This window comes from Eptesicus fuscus, chromosome 5 (genome assembly GCF_027574615.1).
Source record: "Eptesicus fuscus isolate TK198812 chromosome 5, DD_ASM_mEF_20220401, whole genome shotgun sequence".
NCBI lineage: Eukaryota > Metazoa > Chordata > Mammalia > Chiroptera > Vespertilionidae > Eptesicus > Eptesicus fuscus.
The window spans coordinates 37,030,638-37,056,206 of NC_072477.1; the positions used below are offsets into that span (position 1 = coordinate 37,030,638).

The following is a 25,569-nucleotide window of genomic DNA, read 5'->3' on the forward strand; positions in this document are numbered from 1 at the left end:
TGATAAAACACTTGCTTGTTTTTCCTATCCTAATATTTCTTAAAGAAAATAAAGAAAAATAAAAACTTTACCCTTTCACATAGTAAACTGTTACTTCCTTGAGTGAGCTGATGCTTTTTTCAACTTTGAAACCAATCATTCTTCCATACATATTTTATGCAAATTTATATATATTTAAGGCAATAGCAATTTTTTACATCACTTGTACTGACATGCAGTACTTTCAAAGAACTGATCAGAGCTTTAACATATGCCCTATTTGACCAAAATGTAACTCGGACATAAGGATGTCATCTCTCCCAGGGAATAAATGGTAAAGATTCTAATACTAGCTATGAACACACTTCAAACATCCATTAGGTGCCAAATAAAGATTGATATGAAAAATAAGAGAACAGCTACTAACTACAGTGTCACTGCAATACCACACTGCTTGTCTGCCAACATGCACACACCCTTGGGGTTGGATGCCTTGGTCTTTTATTTATTTCATTTTTAGAGAGAGAAAGGGAGGGAGGGAGGAAGGAAGGGAGAGAGAGAGAGAATATATGCATTCATTGGTTGACTTTTGTATGTGCCCTGACTGGGGATCAAACCTACAACCTTGGTGTGTGGGGATGATGCTCTAACCCAGTGGTCGGCAAACTGCGGCTCGCGAGCCACATGTGGCTCTTTGGCCACTTAGGGTAGCTCAGTTGGTTAGAGCAAACTCATTAGACAATGATTGAAATTTCTTTGGAGAGCCAAATTTTTTAAACTTAAACTTCTTCTAACACCACTTCTTCAAAATAGACTCGCCCAGGCTGTGGGATTTTGTGGAAGAGCCACACTCAAGGGGCCAAAGAGCCGCATGTGGCTCGTGAGCCGCAGTTTGCCGACCACTGGCCTAGCCCATTAGCACCATTATAGGTACCTGAATTTTAAATGGCTTATCAAAGAAAAAAGGAGATAAAAAAAGTCAAAATTCAGGTAACAAACATTAAGGCACCAAGCAAAACAGTTTGCTTGCAGTATCAATACAGACAAAAGATTGGACAAGTTAAGACTTTTGTCAGCAATCCTGGGTGGGGGTGGATGGGGTGGGAGAATTACTTCAGAAATAGGACTCACGATGTTGACCAAAGAAATAAAACCTAAACCACAGTCCTGACTGCACCCAGCTGTCAGTAATTAATGCTTCTTCTACCACATTCCTTTAGCATCTGTTGAACCAAGACTGAAGTAGCAGTCCATGTACTTACTGGCTGGTCAAGGTGTACACTTGGTTAAGAATTACCATTTGAAAAGACATAAAGAGTCAATAGAAAACAAAACAAAAAATTGCTGCTTTGGGACCTGTTTTTAGAACTTACCAAAGCCAATTTGAATATTAGAGTTAAAAAAGTAGTATATCCAAGGGATAAATGTGAAAAATCTATACTGCAGAAAACTAATTATTAGACACTAAGAAGCCCAAAGTGTCATGTTATTGGACAAAAAAGAAAAAAATCATATAGTGGGGGTTTGTGTACTTTCCTTATCTCTCATATAAAACTACTCCATGAGTACACGAAAGGTTTACTAGTATCTTCATCTTTGTACCCCATAGCCATCCCATTCTATAGAATTTGACTAAATCTGGAGTTCCTAAAACCAAATAGGAAAGATCCTATTCCTATATAATAAAGAGGCAATATGCAAATTAATCCTCATGCCCTCACAAGATGGCTGCCTACGACCAGACCGGCAGGGGGGTTAGTTAGTGAGGGACGACCAAACGACTGAACAAGCAGGCTGTGTGGGGCGACCAGGCCGGCATGGGGGGTGCAGTTGGGGGCAACCAGGCCGGCTGGGGGGTGCAGTTGGGGGCAACCAGGCAGGCAGGCAGGTGAGCGATTAGGAGCCAGCGGTCCGGGATTGTGAAAGGGATGTCCGACTGCCGATTTAGGCCCGATCCCTGGGATTGGGCATAAACCGGCAGTCGGACATCCCCCAAGGGCTCCCAGATTGGAGAGGGTGCAGGCTAGGCTGAGCGCCCCCCCCCCCCCCCCGTGTACGAATTTTGTGCACCGGGCCTCTAGTATAATTATAACAAGATATAAAGAAATCTCAATTCAGGGTAAACTTTGGGCCTTTAGTACCAGCTTTGCATAAAACTAGAATCTAAAAAGAAGTCATGGGTTTAAGAGAGCCCTTACATATCTTATCCTCTGGAAATTCCTAGATGTATGTATTTACTTAACATGGTTATAATCATATTGTACATATAATGCTGTACTTTTCATAATAAGTAGTATTTTCCATGTTATTACATGGTTTTCAAACCCACCAACTGTAGAAGTATAAATGCCAGAATTTATTAAACCATTCTCTCCAACCCTGGACATTATAATGTAACATCTTCATGGATATAATCTCTTATGTATTTAAGGGTATATCCTTAGAAATTTCCCAGAAGTGGAATTCCTGAGTCATAGTGTTAAGTATTTTTATGACTGGATATATCTTGCCCAAGCACTCTCCAAAAGCATAGTGCTAACTTAACACGGTTACCACCAAGAAAATCATGTCAGTTTTATGGCAAAGGTTTTGTTCTTTAAAGAGAATTGTCTTATACCAAGGGAAAGAAACCAATGTAGAACTAGAGATAAAAGATACCAGATACAAACAAGTGAGAATAGAATAGCTATTTCCACACTAAAATAATAACAGCTTTAACAGCTCTACGATGTTTACTATGTGCCAGGCACTGTTCTAAGCTTATAATCCTCCCCCCAAAAACAACTTAAGAAGTGCATACTCTGCCCTGACCGGTTTGGCTCAGTGGATAGAGTGTCGACCTGCGGACTGGAGGGTCCCAGGTTCGATTTCGGTCAGGGGCATGTACCTTGGTTGCGGGCACATCCCCAGTAGGGGGTGTGCAGGAGGCAGCTGATCGATGTTTCTAACTCTCTATCCCTCTCCCTTCCTCTCTGTAAAAAAGTAATAAAATACATATTTAAAAAAAAAAAAAAGAAGAAGTGCATACTCTATCTCCAACTGTACATGAAGAAACCAAAGCAGAGGGAAGCTGAGGAACTTGCCAGGATCACACAGCAAGCACATCAAGACGCCTGGATGCACATGTGGTAGGAGCCAAAGGCCATCTCTTACCTACTATGCAATGAAGGAAGCAGATGAGGAAAAGGGAGAGGGTACTCCTTAGCAAGGTAATCCTCAATATCATAAAGGAAAACTGAGGAACCTCAATGTGACAGGAAGCAGAATTTGGGCTATGTGCTCAATTTTGGATGCCTTGAATGATACCGTATTTAAAATTAACATAGTGTTTACCAAATATTTAATATCTTGCTGAGTGTCAGGTACTGACTGTGCTAGACCCTGGGGCTTCAGCATGAACAAAACTAGAATTCCTGCCCTCGTGGTGAACCTGACAAACATACATTCATCTCTTAGCCTTTTATTAATTTTCAAATCTAAAAGTTTCCAGTTTATTGAATCAAGTTAGCAACAGAAGCAGACATCATTAAAAAAATTCAAATTTTATTTTTGGCAAAGAGAAATTCCAAAAACTAAATATACAGGCATATCTCATTTTATTGCACTTTGCTATATTATGCTTCTTACAAATTGAAATCAAGCCCCTCCCCCACCATTTGATTACAACTCGCTTTATTATACTCGCTTTATTGCAGTTGTTTGGAACCAAACCCACAATATCTCCAAGGGATGCTTGTTATGTCAAAAATTGACAGTCTGGAAGAGGTGTGAGGACAGATGACAGTACCAGAGAACCAGACTGGGCTGGAATGACTGTACAGAACACACATGGGAGAATACACAAGCGACACTGTTCTGCTATTGATTTATAATGGACTTATTTATAAAAATCAGTCCCACAGAATGAGAAATGCTAGAGACTAGAAGACAAAATATAAGCATAGGCAAATGGGAAACTGTAAAATGATAATTAAATCAATAAAGAAGACCAGTAAGAATAGGAATTAATTTCATGGGTCCAAATTTCATGGGTCAAACCATCTCTTTCAGGTACTAGATTATGTAAAGCTATACACAACATTTTATCATATGACCCAGTACTGGGGGACAAAGAAAAATAGTTAAGTTACCTTGATATACTCTTTTTTTGTCACCCAACTGCTACTTTATACTGAGTGTATTAGTTTGCTAGGGTGGCTTGAACAACAGGAAAGTTACTTCTCACAGTTCTGGAGACTAAAAGTCCATGATCATAGTGTTATCAAGTTTTGCTTTTTTCTGAGGTCTTTTTCCTGGGCTTGTATGTGACTGCCTTCTCACTGTATCCTCACTTTTTCCCTCTGTTTTAGCACGCCCCTTGTATCTTTTGTGTTCAAATGTTCTCTTCTACCAAGGGCAGCAGTTAGATTAGATTAGGGCCCACCCTCTCTCTGTCCAAATTCAGTCACATTCCAAGGAATTAGGAGTTAGGCCTTCAATACATGAAGCAGGGAAGAGCACACAATTCAGCCCATAACAATGGAGTAAATGCAAGAACTTACAGGTTAAAGTTTGATGTTTGAAGATCACATAAAAAAATAATAAAGAGCCCTAGCCAGTTTGGCTCCGTGGATAGAGCATCAGCCTGTGGACTGAAGGGTCCCAGGTTCGGTTCTGGCCAAAGGCACATGCCTGGGTTGTGGGCTCGATCTCCAGTAGGGGGCGTGCAGGAGGCAGCTGATCAATGATTCTCTCTCATCATTGATGTTTCTATCTCTCTCCCTCTCGCTTCCTCTCTAAAGTCAATAAAAATAATAAATAATAATCTATAATAATAAAAGCATAATATGCTAATTAGACCAGTCATCCTTCCGGATGACCTTCTGGATGGAGACAGGGCTGCGAGAACTGAGCCCCTTGCACGAATTTCGTGCATCAGGCCTCTAGTAATAATAATAAAGTGCCCTAACCGGTTTGGCTCAGTGGATAGAGCATCAGCCTGTGGACTAAAAGGTCCCAGGTTCGATTCCGGTCAAGGGCATGTACCTTGGTTTCGGGCACATCCCCAGTAGGGGGTGTGCAGGAGGCAGGTGATCAATGTTTCTCTCTCATCGATGTTTCTAACTCTCTATCCCTCTCTCTTCCTCTCTGTAAAAAAATCAATAAAATATATATTTTTTAAATCTTTTTAAAATAAGGCTATTTTGATTTGACCTCTATATAATCCAAGCTGGCTCAAGAGAACACTTCAAATAATTCAAGAGCTCACTACTCCAATAATAATAAACATCTGGAAAATCTCCTAATTTTCTGCAAAATATGTCTGGAAGGGACAAAAATGTTTTCCCTATTCATTAAAATCCCATTTATACAGAAAACAGTTGTTATTAACCTTTTTGGCAGTTGCCAAGCCCTTTGAAATTCTGATGAAAACAAATGAGGCTCTCCTGAGAAAAGGGCACGCATTTACATAGTTTGGCATTATCATTGCAGATTTACAAACCACCTCCCTAAAGCTCATCAGAATCCAGGGACTCAGGTTAAAGAGCACTAACCTAAAGGACCATTTATTATCTAAATTAAAAACTAAGTGTCAGAAATTTTAAGTTATCTCTGAGCCTCTGGGTGGTCTTCCTTCATTGTGTCTCTTTAAACCTGACAAGCAACTCGGTATCTTGGAAAATGCCTCTTGGACTTTTAAGCAGAATGTGACTCTCTTCATTCGTAAAATAAAAACAGATTTGTAAACTCAAAAAACCCAGATGTCCACAAAATGGAACAAAATACTTGAAATTGAGATTATCTTGAAAAATAAAACAAAACAAACGAAAATAAAATAAAAATACAGAATATGTAGTAACCATGTTTACATTTAGCTACTTCCCAAAGGTCTGGAAATAGCTAATGATCAACCAAATAATATCGGAATTTTAATCCTACCAGCCAACTATAAAAAGAGACAGAAGAAAAGATTATTTCAGAAAATCTAAACTAAGAAAAACCTGCAATTCAGCACAAAATCTTAGGATAAAAAGAGAAAATAACAATAGGTAGAAATCACTAGTAGGTTTCTTATTTACTGAAAAAAAGAACCATTATTTTCTACATACCAAACTCAAAGCCAACAAAGATAATGTTGTGTTGTAAAATTTTAAGACCCGGCTTGTATTCTACTCCCTCTACTCAAAGGTAGTCTCTGATTTTCCTCAAAAAGCAGCTCTGGACAGCTGGTCAAAAGAGAACCTTATGTGGAATTCCACTCACTATTCCGCCTCGGGAATTCTGTGGATAATTTCAGCAATACGTAAGCTCTCAAGGATGGGGACACCTTGTCTGCCTGATTTACCGCTGTTGCCCCAGAGCCTCACTCAAAAAAACTGTTTGTTGAATTTGAATAAATAATGTATTCTACATGAAGCAACCTGAATCAACAGGGCAAGAATGTAACATTCATTTCTACTGTACAAGTACCTCAACTGGATCACTCTAGCCTTGAGTTGGATCTAACGAAGTACAGGGAGGGCAAAAGTAGGTTTACAGTTGTTCATATAAAAATCAATACAATAATTAAGAAATAAGAATAAGAATAAACTCTGTTTCATGTACTCACAATTGCAAACCTACTTTTGCCCAGCTTGTATTAGCAGCAAGAAGAAGGTTCAGAAAACAAAACTGCTATTCATTTAAGAGATGTATTATACCATCAATTTCTAAAGAGTTACCTAAAAGATAACTTGCTAAAAAACAAACAAAAAAACTTGCTAAAGACTCATCTGGCAAAATGCTGAAACTTTTGAGTTTTATTTCCTGACCTAACACTTTAATTTCCCTTCTATGTCCATTTAAATGATCAAAGGTCTAAGTTCATCTGGAAGGCAGACTCTCAAAATTCCCCAAAGAAAAGCAAAAATCAGGTTTATTCCACTGCAGATGTACCTGAAGATTATATTCGACTATACTTACTAGCTTTGACTAAAGAGCACCTTGAGCTTGAACAAGATTTGAAGAAAGAAAAGAAAGGGAGTAGTAAGAGTATGAGGGGAAAGAAGTCAGTTATCTGGTCTCTTGAAGAAAATCTCCCCTATTAACCCCACCACAGACTTCTTATTGAGCTCACCCAAGCTGGTCAAACCCCAGGCTTTAAAACACTTTACAGTGCTCCAGCTTCAGCTGCTTGCTTTAAATGAAATACCAATGAGGTGAATGGGGTTTTTCTCCCCCAAACAAATAAATTATTTCCAAAAATAAAAATATTGTCATACTATAAATATTATAGAGAGCTATTTGGAAGGTCCTCAAAGACAACAAGTGGGCACTAGACCCTTTGGATAATACTCAAATATAAAAGGCAGAAGTTATGCAATAGGACATACTATAAATTAGAAAACTGGAAAAAAAAATCAAATGATCTTCCAAGCCTCTTGTATAATTTTACAAAAAAACTGCACAATTTTGAAACTCAGGTCTTCAAATAAGTAACACCAAAGCTAACTATAATAAAGAGACATATTTTAGACTTTATTACTAGTACTCCCAATTCCAAATCAAGCCTAGAACTGATTTTTAGAAAATCAAACACATAGCTCATTTAAAAAATAATTTACATAAGCACTTAAGACTTTAAAACAGTACTTTATAATATTATACAAGTAGAGAAGTTACATAGTAATTAGAGTATATATTTATCCCTAATTAGTATTTCTAGCTGGAAAATAACCATCAGTAAGCACTCTATGACAACTTCCTAACTAGATGAACTGTATGGTCTGAAGTCATTCTGCAGTAATCAACTACTTAATATAGTATATTGCACATCAACATCAAATCATATTTTAATTACTGCTACAAAGCCATAGAAAAAGAATACTAATTGAAAATAAAATAACTTAAAGCCATTAAATGACTTAAATAAAATATATTTCCTGATTAGTTTTGATTAAAAAATAAGTGGATGAAATGACAGAAATAGATACTACAATTTTCCAACTTTTAGTGAATTTAACAGATCTAGGCATTCATCATCAGTAGCTGCTAACATCACAAAACTGAAACACAACCAGACATTACATGCTTCTGATTGGGGGGGCGGGGGGGGAGAGGGGAGAGGCACTTTAAAAAATCAATACTAACATGGTCAATCCTTAATCAGCTACCAATTTAGAGGAAACACCAGAGAGAGAAAAGTTGAACACCTAAAGGACAAAAAACAGCAAAATCTAGATTAGGGAGAAACTATAGAACAAAATAAGGCTAGTTTTGTCAAGTAAATTCCAAGAGAAACAGAAAGACAGAGATTGAGGGGAGCCTATACATCAAAAGAGACTTAAATTAATTATGTGGATCCTGAATCAAACAGATATAATGTAAAAATTAATATCTGTGTATATATACATGTATGTCTAAATTTTTAAGTTCTCATCTCTTAAGATATACATCCTAAAATCTTTTTAGATTAAATTATATGTCTGAGATTTCCTTCAAAACAATATGAGAGAGAAGAAATGGTTGGGAGTATAGATCAAACAAAAATGGCCATGAAACTGGGTAATGGCTAAGAGGGGGCCTATCCTACTATTTCTGTACTTTTATACTTAACTAGATTTTTCCATAATTACCAATCTTTTAAAATGTCCATTACGCACACACAGTGTGGAGCTGCATACCATCTGAGTTGTAGTGAAGAAACTGGAATAATTCAGTGGTTCCCTGGGCAGGGCAGCTTTGCAGGGCTCATTGTAAGTCCCTGCCCACCAAACCACAAGCTGTCTGATGCATCCACTCCTTCCTGGTTCAGACACAGGGCACCAACCAACATAAGTTCTTGTCTTACTCCATACCCATTACTGAAAACTGGACAGGAAATAAATCAGAAAGCAACAAGAAAGATAAAAAGAAATGAAAGAGAAACAAACACAGGCAGTCAACTAAAATCCTATATAATAAAAGCCTAATATGCTAAGTGTCTGGTCAATTGGTAGGCCATCAAACCAATCAAAGCGTAATATGCTAATGATATGCTAAGGCCGCCCAACAGCGTGCCCTGACCACCAGGGGACAGACAGTCAACCGGTCGACCAGTCACTATGATGTGCACTGACCACCAGGGGATAGATGCTCCGACTGGTAGGTTAGCTTGCTGCTGGGGTCCAGCCCATTAGGACTGAGTAAGATGGAACGAACACACCCTGGAGCCCTCCTGTGGTCCCTACCTGACTGACCACCCTCCCATGTCCCTCCCCAGCCCCAATCATGCACCAGTGGGGTCCCTCGACCTGGCCTGTGCCCTCTCACAATCTGGGCTGAGGGAACCGCCCCCGCCCCGTGCACAAATTCTGTGCACCGGGCCTCTAGTCATTTTATAACAAGCCACTCCCCTCCACATTCACCCATAGGGAAGGGAAAAATGACAGCATTAATATTAAATATTACTATGAATAATAATGTAGCTATTGATATTTATTGAGCACTTAATAGTCTAAAGAGCTTCATTATATAAGTATATGTATTAATTTCATCTTCAGGAGAAATCTATGAAATCAATGCAATTATTATTACTCCCATTTCACAAATGTGGAAAGTGACCAATTAAAATGTAATAAATAATTTTAATGAGTGACATGTTTAATGAATATATAAATCATAACTATACTTACTAAATATACTTACATAGAATATATTTATTTAATGAATACATCTGTGAACATAAATATTTTAATTTGGAGATTGAATATACAAGTGGCAGTTCATCTTAGAACTAAGTCATTTTTAAAATGTGCTTTACAGTATTTTAAATGAAGCTTTGTGTGCATGTATACACACATATTTATATAACAAATGATTAATAGTCAGAAGAGTCAAATCTTGCCCAAAGATCACCAAATCAGTGGTACAGAGGTTCCTAATTTTAAGTACAGTATATTTATGACTTTATTTTCTAAATCCTCAAATCCCAGTAGTTATCCATTCTTTAAAAGGAAAAATAAGTCACAAATCAAAGTCACTTAAAGTTCATTTTAGCAGAAATGTTTCTCTTTGCCCAGTAAATAGTTAAAGACCCAAAGATAACTGAACACACGTAGATCCAAGGTGAACAAACAGTCCAAAGGAAAGCATTACAATACCATCAACTCATGAAGGGCAGGGGTCCCTGACTGATATTTTATAGATTCCCCCACAAGATCAAGCACAGAACACTTTACATATAAGAGGAGCTCCATGAAAAGTACTGTATTTTCCGACGTATAAGACAACTGGGCATATAGAAGATTTTCCTGGGTTAAAAAGTCGTCTTATACGCCGGAAAATACGGTAAATGCCAGGAGCTATTCTACAACAGCATCCTAGTCCTCTACATCTTCATCAATCTGGCCTCCAAATAAAGGGACTCCTTTGACTGAAGAAAAAACAACAACAACAACAACACCTGCCCTTCATTGTCATGCAGTCTATAAATCTACCTAATTTGATAAGTGAGAAACCCAGGCAGGTGAGGCAACCTGGCGCCCTCTGGAGAACACTGTGTAAGCTCAGTTCCCCAAATTCCACCCTACCTCCCACAAAGAAAAATCTGTTCTACCACATCACTTCCTTATTTCTCTACAAAGCCTCAAATATCAACATCTCGGTCATCAAAGGTTGTTAACCTAGCACAGCTAATTTTCAACCTTTTTCATCTCATGGCACACAAAAACTAACTAGTACTAAAATTCTGTGGCACACCAATCCTACCTAATAACAGAGTAATATGCAAATTGGCTGTACCTTTGCTACACCCACAAGCCACACCCACCAGCCAATCAGAGAGAGTATGCAAATAAACCCAACCAAGATGGCTACAGCCACAGAGAGCAAGGTTTCCCAGGCAACAGAGGAAGCCAAGCTTTCCGCCTGCCCTTGCAGGCCTAAGCCTCCACTCAAGCTACAAAGTTTCAATTATAGAAGGTAAACAAATCCAAACAGAAATGGCGGCAGCCATGGAGCTGGAGAGAGCAGGCCAGGGTTGCCCCCGGCAATGGAGGAAGCCAAGCTTTCCACCTGCCCTGGCCGGCCTAGACTTCCACTCCAGGCTACAAAGTTTCAATTATTGAAGGTGAATTAACCCCAAGAGAAATGGCCGCCGGCCACAGAGCGAGCAGGAGGCTTGGCTCTGCTCCAGGCTACAAAGTTTCAATTGTAGAAGGTAAATAAATTCCAGATACCAGGGCCTCCGCTTGGGTCGACAGGGGGCGTGGCTGGCCTGCAAACCACCACAGGCCTCTCGCCCCAAGGGAATCCCCACCCTGATCCGGGACACCCTTCAGGGCAAACCAGCTGGCCCCCACCCATGCACCAGGCCTCTATCCTATCTAATAAAGGAGTAATATGCAGATTGACCATCACTCCAACACACAATATGGCTGCCCCCATGTGGTCAAAGATCCTGCCCCCATGTGGACACAAAATGGCCACCACAAGATGGCCAGCAGGGGAGGGCAATTGGGAGGCACCAGGCCTGCAAGGGAGGGCAGTTGGGGGTGATCAACCCTGCAGGGGAGGGCAGTTAGGGGTGACCAGGCCGGCAGAGGAGGGAAGTTGGGGGCAAACAGGCTGGCAGGGAAGCAGTTAGGCATCAATCAGGCTGGCAAAGGAGTGTTTAGGGGGTGATCAGGCTGGCAGGCTGAAGCGGTTAGAGGCAATCAGGAAGGCAGGCAGGTGAGCAGTTGGGAGCCAGCAGTCCTGGATTGTGAGAACTCTGCCTCTCATTGAACACTACTTACCATGGTCTATCTTGTCTTCCCCTCCCCTACTACACTGTAAACTCCTGAAAGGTATGAGTAATTCGTTTTGTATTTCTCAGAGAGCACACAGCACAGTGCCTTATACATGGCAAACATTCATTAGAGTGAAATCAATGTCAAACCTAAGGACTTAAAAGAAACCAGCCAATCAGCAAGAATCATCTTGAGTGAAACATTATGAGTGGCTGACTAATCAATACTTGGGCAACCTAGGAAGTTGATGCAATTAAGCAACTCCACCCACCCAAGGTTTCCTGGTCTTAGCACCCTGCTCTCTCAGAGATGGGAGGTGGAGAAGTTGACAGAGGACACTGTGGTCACCTTTAATCTTGTTTACTTTTCTTCGAAGTAAAAAGTAGTTTGGCTTGCAAAACAGCACCCCCCCCCCCCCCCCCGAATTTCAGTTACCTAAGTCATTCCTATGTAATATCAGATTTTAAAGAAAATCCTATTCACTAGCCATGTACAAACACTTCTGTAACAAAGTTATTTAACTTAATACTGTTTTTACTCTAGTCAGTTTAACTAGAGTAAAAACAACGTTCATGTTGCTTAATAACATCCAGGCCAGAACAGTCTACATATGCAGCCATTCAGCTATGCAACCTCTCTCTCATTTTCAGTCCCAAACCACATCCTTTAAATACTAAAATACACAGACGCTAAGTCCTAACAAGAAACAGTATAAAGTCTCCCCACAGCTCTTTACTGTATTAAACACAGCTGTCTAGGGTCATGTTTACAAAGATAAAAAAAAAAAAAGTCAGCACTACCAAAATTTCTGATAAACAGATTCCTACACACCCAAACTAGAAAGGAGGAGCATACCAAGTTTAAAAATACTTCCATCCTTAAGGGTTATAGAAACAAACTATGTCTTATTATCAAGTTTTGGTTATTCCTGTAAATTTTCTACATATATAAAATTTTCTTTTGAAGTGACAATGCTTCATTAATTACTTCAAAAGAAAATCCTAACTTCCCTGGCTCTAAATTAATTATAACGCATGCAGATTCACACCCAGAACGCTTCAATACTTCAATTGTTAATAAACTAAACCACAAAAGAAAACCTGATACCGAAGATCAGATTTCAGTGCTAGATTTATAGATGGCAAAACTGTACATACCAAACAGCAAAGCCAAACATGGTAAGAGTTAGAAATTATATAAAACTCCCTCACCCCAAATTTCTAGTCATTAAGTCTATTCCTCTTTCCTATGACAATCTTATAGAAAAAGACCATTCGTACAACTGAAGGAACAGCAATCATAATGCACAAACTGCTGGAATTTGTCAGTCATGGGTCCTACTCTTCCTTTTCATCCTCAAAGTAGGATCATACTCCCTATGCAAGGTGGCCTTGCAGCTAATGAACCATAGCTCAGTGGAAAAAGAAAACAAACACATCTTCCCTAACCCTAACAGCACCTGAGCTGTAAAGGAATGCTTCATATCTACAAAGTATTTATAAACATCTCATTTGGCCCTCTTTCTGTTCCTAAGTTCATTGGCATCTTGGGCCTTTGTACCAGCTGCTGCTCCTTTCTCTCCAGTCTTTGCATACTTATCCCCTTGTGGTCCTCAAGTCACCATAAACCTCATATCCCCCTCAATGTTCTTGGACCTCACAATCTGTAACCATTGTGCTGAAAAGGAGATAAAAGCCCAGAAACTGAAATTTGCTCAAGATCACAGTAGTGATTGTAGCCATTGCTTCTAACACTGACATTTTCTAACATACTAAAAATTTAAAACCTAACACATTTTAAGTTATAAAAAGGTTTATATAGATTCACCAAGTTCTCTCTATGGAAACATTTTGCAATGTCTTACTTCAGGAATTGACTTGTATTTATGTAGACCCCCGCCCCCCGCCCCCCGCAAAAAAAAAAAAAACTTAAAAAGGGAGGCTGAGACAATATAGGAAAAGGAGGAATACCTAGAAATCAGGTTTTAAATCGGTAGATTATTCTTGAGGTCACTTCACTGTTATCAATGTGTACAGTATTTCTTAAGTTTTTAGTACCTAAACTAAATTTGGATGGAAAGAGAAGAGGGGATGTCTTGGCTATCTGATGCCATTCAGCTCTATTACCTGCATGGCTACAGGAAACACACAAAGCAAAACTACAGGTAAATGCCTATGACACGCTCTCATTTGGAAAGATGGGGAAGGAGAGGGAGGAACATTAGTAGAGGTACAAAAACCAGACAAGTCAAACAGAAAAAAAAATGATCTTTGATTGGACTTAACATGAAAACAAAAGCTAGCCCATAAGGTAAAGAAAAATAATACTGAAGTTATCATTTTTCCTAGCATAGAATGAGGAATAAAGGAAATGGAAATCTCCTTAAATATTAGGCAAATTTTATCAGAAAAAAAGTCAAATTACTGTGGAATTTTATTTTTGGTCTTAAAAAAGGATGTATCCCAAAATGCCTTTTTAAAAAAAGTTTGGTGTCCTAAGTAGGACACTTCCTTACTGTTGGAATTATCTTGAGAAGCATAAAGAAATCATACGATGACCACCTAGCCATGATTTCATATACTAATGCAGAACCAGAAACCCACTTTTATCACCGCACTCTGAGTAAACAAAGCTCCCAAAGCTAGCTCATACTATGGTGTGCCTATGTAAGTCATAATAGGGATCAAAATTCCAAACTCAGAAATTAGAATACCTGTATCTTCCATTCATATTATCCCCTTTCCTGGTATTAAAATTATTAAACCAGAAGGTTTAGGTTACGCAAGGAAAGAATCATCATCTAAGCAAGAATTCAACCAAGTTATAATGAATCTTGAAATACAGTTTTAACCCACAGTTGATTATCCCCACCCTACAAGAACCAAAATAATCAATACAATAAAGAAACAGCTTCTTCCATCCATCCCCTCCCTTCTAAAGGCAGAACAAACATGGCCTGAAATGTTTGTTTTTAAGTTCCTCCTAAAGGCCTAATCTTCATTTTATTACATATTTTCTTCATTTGATATAACTAAATGGAATCAACTTTCTAGGTGTTCATACTGTTCTGAATTTGAACTAATTCCCTTGACCACTCTATAGTAAATCTCTCTAACGCTCATTTACTATACAATGTTCTTTCTAAAGATGTCTGATCTCATGCATTATTACCCAAATCTCGCAAGTTTTCTGAGTCATCTTATCTCAAAGTTGAGTAGGACACAAAGGAAAGCAGCCTACTTACCCATTAATTCTTGCAACAACAAATGTTAATCCATGGTATTAATTTTAAACTTTGTTAAAGTTTAAGAATGAAATAATATATTAGAGAAAGAATTCAAAACATGCATGAATTTTAGCAATAAACTGCCTTTTTAAAAGACTTTTTGCACAAATCGCCATCAGCCCTTTCCTGGGCTTATAGGTAACAATTCTTAGTTTTCAGGGCAGATTCTCTATCCTACCCTCTAGGAACTTCTAATTAAAGTACAATCAGTTTTGCTATATGGGATCGATTGATATACTGGGTAATAATTTGAGTGAAATGTGAATTTTGTGTTTGCTTGCGTATGATTTTTTTCTGTGAAAAACACTAGGTACATATACAAAACTGCATGTAGCTGATCCCAGCTGCATAGGAACATACAAAACACACACATGCCCACATCTCAAACATGGTTTTAAAAACTTTTAAAAAACACATGACAACCATAGATACCATTCATGCTGTTTTCCTGGAAATTTTGTTGTTAATCCTCACCTGAGGATATTTTTCCACTGATTTTAGATAGAATGGAAGGGAGGGGAGGGAGAAATGGAAGTAGAGAGAGGGGGGAAGAGAGAAACATAGATGTGAGAGGGACACATCAATTGGTTGCTTCCTGCATGCGCCCTGACCAGGAATTGAACCCAAGATCCTTCAGTGCATGGGCTAATGTTCTAACCATTGAGCAATGCTGGTCAGGACAGTTTTCCAGGGGAGGGAGGATTTTAAATATATTTTTATTGATTTCAGAGAGGAAGGGAGGGGAGAGAGAGAGAGAGAAACAGCAATGATGAGAATCACTAATTGGCTGCCTCCTGCTCACCCTTACTGGGATGGAGCCTACAACCAGGACATATGCCCTGACCAAGAATCAAACCATGACCTCCTGGTTCATAGATTGACGCTCAATCATTGAGCCACACCAGCCGGGCCTGGAAATTTTTAAATATCCTGCAGCAACCCTTGTGAGTCCGCCAGATGCCCCAGGGCTCCTCACATAGTTTGGGAAATGGCACCTCAGTCCTCCACACTCTAGTCTAAAGGCTCTAAATACAACCTACGTGCTATGTCAAGTGGCCAGTCCTGTGAAACTGAGTAAAGGAAACTTTATTTAAAATGGAGTGGGAAGCCCTAAAGGGGAAACCCTCATGCACTACCACTCACCACACCTTGCAGACTCCAACAGGGAGGGAGGTTTTCTCCTTGCCCTAGTAACAGACCCAGGCATTGAAAAACGGTATGTATGAAGTGTGAAGTCACTACATTTGAACTCTCGGTTTCCTCCAAAGCACTGGTGGTCCGTGAGGTCCAAAAGGTTGGGAACCGCTGCTCCAAAGGACATTTTGTTTATCACAGCCTCTCCCAACTCCCTCCTTTTTTTCTCTATAATGTTCCTCTGCTTGGTTCTCTCTCAACTTGTCTATGGTTTCCCATAGCTTGTATTTCCCAAATTGTAATTCCTCTGCCACTCCCAAATAAACTCATTTTTGCTGGTAAAATAACTGGCTACTTGATTTTTAAGGTTGGCAATATTGACTATTCAAACTTTCCACTTTGATGTTTAATGAGCCTCTCAAACTCATCATGTCCAATATAAAAATCCTGATTCCTTGTGCACATCGCATCACCACTCTCCCAAAATCTTCCCCATTTTAATAAACAACTCTACTTTTCCAATTACTAAAAAAAAAACAAAAAAACACACACCTTAAATCCTCTGTGATCCCCTTTTATCTCTCACAAATCACATCACTATATCCCACTGGCTCTACCTTCAAAAATATATTCAGAATCCAACTACCATTTACCACCATCACTACTACTACTCTGTTTTAAGCCACTATCGTTTCTCACTGGCATTAGTCTCCTACCAGTCTCTCAATTCTACTCTTGCTCCCCATATGGCCTACTCTCAAATTCAGCAGCCAGAATGGTCCTTTAAGAAAAACAGAAAGTTCCATCACATCATTTTCTGTGCCACACCCTCATTTGTTTCTTCTAAGATGAGCCCCCAATATTTCTCATTTTCTGTCATTCTTCCCTTTGCTTACTAGTTACTCTGCTCCAAAGAGACTGGTTTCCTTCCCTTCCTCAAACATAGAGAGCACAATCTCACCTCAGAGCCTTTACACTTTCTTCTGTTTCCTTTGCTTCTTCCCCCAGATATTTACCTGTGTCACTCTGACTTTCTTCCGCATTTCTGTTCAAATGTCATATTTTTAGAGAGGCACTCCTTGATTGCACACTTAAAGGAGCATTCCCCAAATTCCCTATTCCCTTCTTTACATTCTCTGCAGCACTGCCTCCCTCCCTCCTGACATGTATCCATGTTGGGGCAAGACTTTGTTTTGTTCATTGCTGTATCTACCGGGCCCAAAACACAATATTTAAGACACAATATTTGTTGAATAAAAATTATACTGATTGTTTAAGGAGGTCTCAGATTTCTAATTAGTATCAAAATGCCCCCAGAGTTTGTATTATTGGGAATTTTTCTATCCTGCATCTCAAACTCTTTTGTTTTCCTGATAAGAATTAAATTTAGCTTTTTAAATCATCATTATCCATAAAGAAAACTATTTGGCTAGTCCAAAATGAATTATACTTTGACTTTCCTAAGCTCTTTAATTCTATTACTAAACTAAAAATTAGATAGCCCTCTATATTTTATTAGCTACCTGAAATTTTAGTCTTATTTTTGACATCCTACAAAAATCAGGGAAGATGTTCCAGGCAAAAAAAATCTCAAATCCTGGTCTATTTCTCTCTCCACCAACCATCTCCTCAATTCTTAGCTCTAAACACAACTGTTAAGGAAAATCTCTAAGATTTAGGTTCCAAATAACCTTTTCTCAGAGCAAGATCTAAGACAACGCACTTCAAAATGTAACCACAATGTATTTAAACCAAAGATTACCTGTGGTCCTATGCAATCTGACCCAAATGTAAGATCACTTTTTACCTTTGCCTCATTTAATTCTCTACTTCCCCAGACCAGTTGTCTTCAATGTGGATTTGGGGGGAAGGGTACTGTTAAATGAGCCTTAATAGGAAGCTACTCGATTATCCTCAGGCAGAAAGTAAAAAACATCTGAATATGTTTTAGAGTCTCTGTAATGTGATGAAACCTCAACTCAGCAGATTTTACTTCCTCTACAAACCATCTCAGCTTTATCTTGTGCATGCTGAGGATGTTAAGACACACCTTTTGCAGGCAAGCTTGTCCAATCTATAAAAGGGTATGTGGATTGTGTTAGGTCCTTTAGAAAAGCAATGGACGAGCATTTTGTCCCAATTCAAGGTTATGAGTTGGCTCCTTGTTACTATGGTGATGAGCACCCTATGAACAAAGATAATTTGCTACTTCACGGAAGCTTTGATTTTTATCAGGAATAAGATGGGAGGTGCAGCACCAATTATGGAGTATATTTATAAACATTTAAAGGAGTGTGATTCTTGAATCTGAATAGCAAGTGTTTAAATTGTTGAGCTTACAGGAAAAAAGAAGGGAATGAGAGGACTGAAGTAAATAAACATGCTGGACTATATATTCTAACATGTACAGCTCTACACCATCCCTGAACTCAGCATTACAGGTGTAGAACATCAGTTCTTAGATTGGTTTTCAGATTTTGTGTATGTGTGACCAACAGTCTAGATGGGAAGAAAATCCACTGAAGTAACCAGGAAAAAAACAAGACAAACAGTAGTGCAAGCCCAATACTCCTGAAATATTAACAATTTAAAGAAAAGATGCGTATCTCAAATTTTTAAAAATAACATTTAGCATGTACTCTTGATCTTTTAAAAAAAATTCCTTGCAAACTATTGAAGACATTCCTAAATTAGAGCCAAGAATAAAGAACCCAGTGATCATATTACAAAAAGATTAACATATTGAAAGGGAAGAAACAAAAATCTGTCATCATTTGCAAACTACATGTTATCTGGGGTTTTCAAGTTAAACAATCAAAATTATTTGATATAATAGAAAAATTTACCAGACATAAGATGAAAAAGATAAAACAAAAATCATTAAACAGAATTAACACATGATCCAACAGTTCTTCTCCAATGTATACACCCAAAAGAACTGAAAACAGCTATTCAAATATCTGTACACAAAAATTTTTAACAGTACTATTTAAAATAGCCAAAAGGTGAAAACAAACCAGATATCCACCAGTGGGTGAATGGATAGATTGTGGTATGTACATACAATGAGTTATTATTTAGCTATAAAAAGAAATGAAGTATGGATATACAATACAATATGGATTGATCCTTGAAAACATCATCAAGTGAAAAAAAATCTAGACACAAAAGATCACATACTGTTATGATTACATCTGTAGGAAAACGTTCAGAACAGGCAAACCTATAGTGACGGAAAGGAAAGTGGATTTTGGTTGCCTAGGGCCAATGTGTATGTGGGTGGGGAGGGGTAGACATGGGATTGTATACTGGGACTGGAATCAGGACAGGACGAGTGGGGAGAGAGGAATGACTGCTAATGGGTATGGAGTTTCTTTTTGGGTGATAAAAATGTCTGAGAATTATGGGTGATGGTTGCACAATCTTTAAACACAAGTAAACTGTACACTTTTAAAAGGTGAATATTATGGTACTAGAGGCCCGGTGCATGAAACTCAAGTGGGGGGGGCCTCAGCCTGTGCCCTCTCGCAGTCCGGGAACCCTTGAGGGATGTCCTACTGCCCCCACCACTGTTGCGCTCACCAGTAGTGAGCCCGGCTTCTGGCTGAGCAGCGCTCCCCCTGTGGAAGCGAATTGACCACCAGGGGGCAGCTCCTGCATTGAGCGCCTGCCCACTGATGGTCAGTGCACATCATAGCGACCAGTCATTTTGCTGTTGGGTGGATTTGCATATTAGCCTTTTATTATATAGGAGGATGTGATTTATATCAAAATTAAAAGGTAAATGGGAGAGACTAGTCAATACAGTATATGCCCAGCAAACTAAATATTTGGGAAAGGAGTGTTAGGAGCATATATATTTTTTGGCATCTATTTTCAATGTTGTTTGAGTTTCTGACCACAGTAGATGTTAATTTTATAATATAAAAAACTATTTTAGAAGAAAAATGTCTGAGAGGCAGAACTTTAAGTAGCTGAGGACCATTAAAGGATTTTTAAAGGGAAGTAGTATGGTTGGGTCAGTGTTTTTGACATATCCCTGGAGCATCTTTACAGAGAATGGACTTGAGAGGCACCAGTTTGGAAACAGGTATTGATCCATTTCTCCATTTAACAAATGCTGAATGCCTACTGGGGCCTGGCACTGAGCTAAGCACTGGGATCTGTTAGACATGCTCCAAGTTGTCTCGGCAAAAGGTCACGTATACCTACTTTGGGCAATGGTGCAAGGGATATAAGGAAAGACGCCTATTCTTTTTTTCTTTAAGGGAGTGGGTATGAGGGGATGTATGTTAAAGCCCTTGCAATTTTAAGGCATCTGTGGATAATATTCTTCTGATAATCCTTCTATTACAAGAGGACCAGATATTCTCGAGAGTTATCATCCATTTTTGTCAATTCAGTGAACAGAAACATCAAAAACCCATATCAGCCTTGCTCTTTCAAGTTAGTCTTATTTTCAAGATTCTTTGACTTTGAAAAGTCCATTTCTCAAAAACCTCTGAATGAGTAAATTTCAAAGCCACCTTGGTCATTTGCTCTGTGTCCATTTTTTTATTCTTTGGTTTTGTCAAAGCTGAATAAAAAGACACAGTATTAATAGTTAACCCAAAGGAAAAACATTTTAGTGAATCATATTAAAGATATCTAAAATTATGACTTCATCTGCATTGGTTTCTTTTTCACAGTTCACATGTTCCCATTTTATCACAGCCATCTGCTATTTCAACAGTAAGCCAGTTTTAACAAAAGTTGTAATAAAGACCATGACTGTACATATAATTTTAAACTTTCTCACCTTAAAACTTTTTTTTTTTAAACAAAAGCCCCCTAACTGCCTTGACAGAAAAAAGAAACTGCTGATAAGTTAGGCAAAAAACTCACCCTATCATTTAGTTTCGGGCATTTTAGAAATGTGAGGGGCATGGCAGCAGCTCCTTAGGGCTACACACTACCTTAGGGCTAACTGCTTTACCATCCAGGACTGAGAAAAGGAGCTCCTCTGAGGTTGCTGGTCAAACTAGCAGGCATTCACTATCTCCTTGACAGTCACCTGCCAGGGTGGGCTTTTTTTTTCAACCCTACCATAACACTACCATAATTCTCCACAAACCATGCCAGCAAGGCCCCTCATTTAAAGAGTTCCCATTTCAAATACATAGTGTGGGTAATGCCAAGGTAAATGCAGGTCAGTTTCTGAGGAAGAGATTATGGCAAGCATGACAGTGACAGGATTTAGATATCCAGATAGTCCCAATTTTGATTTTTTTTAAAAAAACGTAAGGTGATTTGTTAAATATGTGATGCAAGATGATTTAATAGTTGTACTTGATAATTTTTTATGAATAAAGTTCAAAACCCAGAAAAAAATCTACACAATATTGCTCCAGTGTGGCTCAGTTGGCTGGGCATCCTCCCATGCACCAAGTCAAAGGCATATGCCCAAGTTGCAGGCTCAATCCCCTATAGGGGGCATGCAGGAGGCACTCTCACATTGATGTTTCTCTCTCTCCTTCTCCCTTCCTCTCTAAAAAACAAAAACAAAACAATAAACTATTTTTAAAAAGCAGAAATGAAACATTCAATAGAATAGCATAACAACATTGGAAGATCAGTCCAGGAAGTTCAAGAGAAAACTAAGAAGGGAAAAAAAGAAAAAAGGAGCAGAGAAAATCATCAACAAAACAGTTCTTAGATTAAAAAGGTTCATCAAGTACTCAGTACAATGAATGGAACCAAACTCACATTAAAGCATATTGTTGTGAATTTCAAATATCCAAGAAACAAAGATAAAAATTGATCACATAAATAATCAGGAACCTAATGGCTTTGAGCTTCAAGAGCAATGAAGTAAGCACAGAGGGAAACTAGAAAACAATGAAGTCATGCCTTTAAAATTCCAATGGAAAAATTTCAAGCTAGATTTCTATACCCAACCAATCAATCAACCAACAGTAAGCACAGAATATGGAATTTTCATCCATTCAAGGTCTAAAAGTTTAACTCCCATGAACTTTCTCAGCCACCAACTAGAGAATATATTCTGCCAAAATAAAAGGGTAAACTGAGAAACAGGAAAATATAAGATCTAGACACAAGAAATCCAACACAAAGAGGCAAAGAATTTCCCCAAGACGCTGGTGAAGGGCAGTTACAGGATAAGTGCTGTGGATAAAAACAGTGGGCAACCAGTCAAGATGGGAGCACATCTTCAGGAATATAAGGCACTAATAGAAGGCCTGAAGTGTCAGAACTTCCTGAAAGGAAATTTGGACAAGTTACTATTTGAACTGTATAGAATGTCCACTCTTAACATCATAAATAGCTTCTTAGAAATTGCTAAACAATGTACAAGGAAACCAATTTACCATAAGCTAAATCAGGAGTGGGGAACCTTTATTAGGCCAAGAGCCATTTGGATATTTATAGTATCATTCACGGACCATACAAAACTATCAACTTAAAAATTAGCCTGCTATATTTGGTCAAACATTTAATTAACTCACCCATAATGCCCTGGCAGGGCCAGACCAAATGATTTCTCGGGCTTTATACTCAGGCCGTTTCTTCCCCACCCCTGGGCTAAATGATATAAAAAAAGAGTTAAGCCGAAGCCGGTTTGGCTCAGTGGGTAGAGCGTCGGCCTGCGGACTCAAGGGTCCCGGGTTCGATTCCGGTCAAGGGCATGTACCTTGGTTGCGGGCACATCCCCAGTAGGGGGTGTGCAAGAGGCAGCTGATCGATGTTTCTCTATCATCGATGTTTCTAACTCTCTATCCCTCTCTCTTCCTCTCTGTAAAAAATCAATAAAATATATTAAAAAAAAAAAAAGAGTTAAGTTGCAGGAGGCGTAGATATTCTCTCTCATTGATGTTTCTGTCTCTCTATCCCTCTCCCTCCTCTAAAAATCAATGAACACATACTAAAAAAAAAAAAAAAAAATCCATACTTCTAATACTAAACATTACAATAAATGCGAGCTATCATACATTTTAAGAAAGATTAATAAAAACAAGTCACATAATCAGGTGGCAGGAGCCCATCTGGCAGCTCAAGGCCCAAGGTGGGGACTCTACCCTGGACAGAATGCCCTTCCATAAGAGGGCACACTCACACTCACCCACACGGACTCATACTGTGACAATTTACTCACTTCAGTTCACCTTGTGTATACATCTTCGGGATGTGAGAGGAAACCAGAGTACCTGGAGAAAACCTATGCAGACATGGAGAGACCATGTAAACTCCACATGGATAGCAGCCCCAGCCGGGAATTGATTTTCCCCCCTCATCAACATTATAACAGAATGATGTTGAATGAAATGAAGTTGAAGGAAATGACTATTCAAGGATCTGCTGAATTAGTGAGAAGTTAAACAACAACAAAACAAAAATATATATATATATAAAATTCAGGAAAATACAAAAGTTGTATAGAAGTGTTCACAGATTACTACATGGCTTAACTATAAATAGCACTTTCAGTCTTAACTGTGTAAACACTGAATACCGATTTAAGCCGAGTTATAAACACCTACACTAGGATAGTAGAACAAAAAGGGTACTTGGGGATGTGGGAAAAGGCCTAAATTCTCACCTGCCATAATGGGAAAACAAGATAAGCCCTGAAGCTGAGAAATCAAGAAATCAGAATACAAAAATGCTGTTAAAAATGACAGTGTTCAGAGCTTGCTACCCCAAAGTATGATGCCTTGGCATATTGAATATTTTAAGCTGAAGAAATTGGAGAAAGGAAGGACCCTGATCCTCCCTTCTCCCCTGAAGCAGGTCCTAAGACCCTCAAGTGAGAAGTGCCCTACCTATACTCACAGGAAAGGAGCATCCTTATCTCTGAAGATGGAGGGACACAGAAAAATTAAAAGGAACTGGTTTTGCTATGTTTCCCAATTCACTACTCCTCACTCATACTCTCTTGTCCTATCACAATTTTACATGCCCTTTCACTCTTCACAGAATCTAGCATAAAAATGCTCAGCTTTTACCACTTCTTCAGGTCTTCATTCCCTTATAAAGGTTCCCATGTCAAATAAAAGTTTCATTAAATTTGTATGTTTATCCATCTTTTGTCTGTCCAATGTATAGGGCACCAGCTGGAGAACCCAGAAAGGTAGTAGGAAAAAAATAATCTTCCTCCCCAACAAAAACAGAGATAAATGCAAAAAAGAATCAGCTGTAAGAAATTAAAGTGTTCACACCTAGGGAGGGAAAGTGGGGGATGAAGTGGGAGAACTGTTGCCTTTCAAAACAAGTCTTATAGAGCTACTGAATCTTTAAACTATGCACATTCAACACTCTGATAACAAATACAGAATAAGCCCAGCCGGTGTGGCCCAGTAGTTAGTTGAGTGTCGACCCATGAACCAAGAGGTCACTCGTTCAATTCCCGGTCAGGGCACATGCCTAGGTTGTGGGCTCCATCTTTGTTGGGGGCAGGCGGGCATGCAGGAAGCAGCCAATCAGTGATTCCCTCTCATCACTGGTGTTTCTATCCCTCTCCCTTCCATCTAAAAAACAAATAAGAAACATTAAAAAATAAAAACTAGCAGAAAAAGTTCAGAATGTTCTAGTTCATGATTCCTTTTTCAGATTACAAAAATTCTCAATAAATTTTTTCATTTATTGTATTTTCCAATTTTTCTTCAGCACACATTTATTGCTGCCTCATTATCACTACTAATCAATCATCTTACTACTATCTGACATTCAAAATTATCTGTAACTCCAACTATTATTTAGGAATTCTCTTATGTCATATGATACCAAACCTGACCCAGCCCAGGAAAAGGCCGTGGCTTACCCTCCAGGAGTTCCCTCAGTAGTTTAGAACAAAATGTCACACTGGGTTTCCTTCTGCTAGCCTACATTCTTTCAAATTAGTATATAGAGACTGTGGACGAAAAACAGGTTCAACCTCACAGGGCGATCTAATCATCAGTTCCTATCTGGGCAGGTCATGGTGGCTACAGGAATATACCTTCTTTAATAAAAGGTTTATCTTTGCCTTAAGCAAGCCCTGTCCATTATTTCTGTGCAACTAGGTTAACAAACCTCTGAAATGCCTTTTTCAAAGTAACTACCCTCAAGATGAAGGTAGATAAAAGTTGCATAAAAGATGCTGCAAACTCTCAGTATGTTGAGATCTTGCTTCCAGGCACAGGGTCAGTTTGGCTCAAATAAATTCTTACAAAAATTTTCTACAGGTTTAGACTTTTCTTATATCAGCAAGACTTTCCATTTAACCCCGTAAGAAAATCTAATAAACAAACACAATAAACTCTACAATGTTCCTTTAAGGGAGCAACATCATCAATTTCTTTCATACCTTTATGATTCCCAACACTATATTAAAATCCTTCAGTACACACTGAGTGGCCAGATTATTATGATCTCTGAACACATAATAATCTGGCCACTCAGTGT

The 25,569-nt window shown here is 38.7% G+C and overlaps 1 protein-coding gene across 7 annotated transcripts in view; it reads right to left on the reverse strand.

Moving 5' to 3' along the window:
- FBXO34 (F-box protein 34) overlaps window positions 1–25,569 on the reverse strand; it is an 82,509-nt gene that overhangs the window by 9,910 nt on the left and 47,030 nt on the right. Inside the window, exon 1 of one of the 7 annotated variants that reach the window (XM_054716046.1) lies at window positions 8,574–8,595. The exons of the other annotated variants lie outside the window; for them this stretch is intronic. The gene's annotated coding sequence lies outside the window, so the exon portion shown is untranslated. Of the gene's footprint in view, window positions 1–8,573; window positions 8,596–25,569 lie in introns of those variants that run through there. 7 annotated transcript variants of the gene reach the window in all.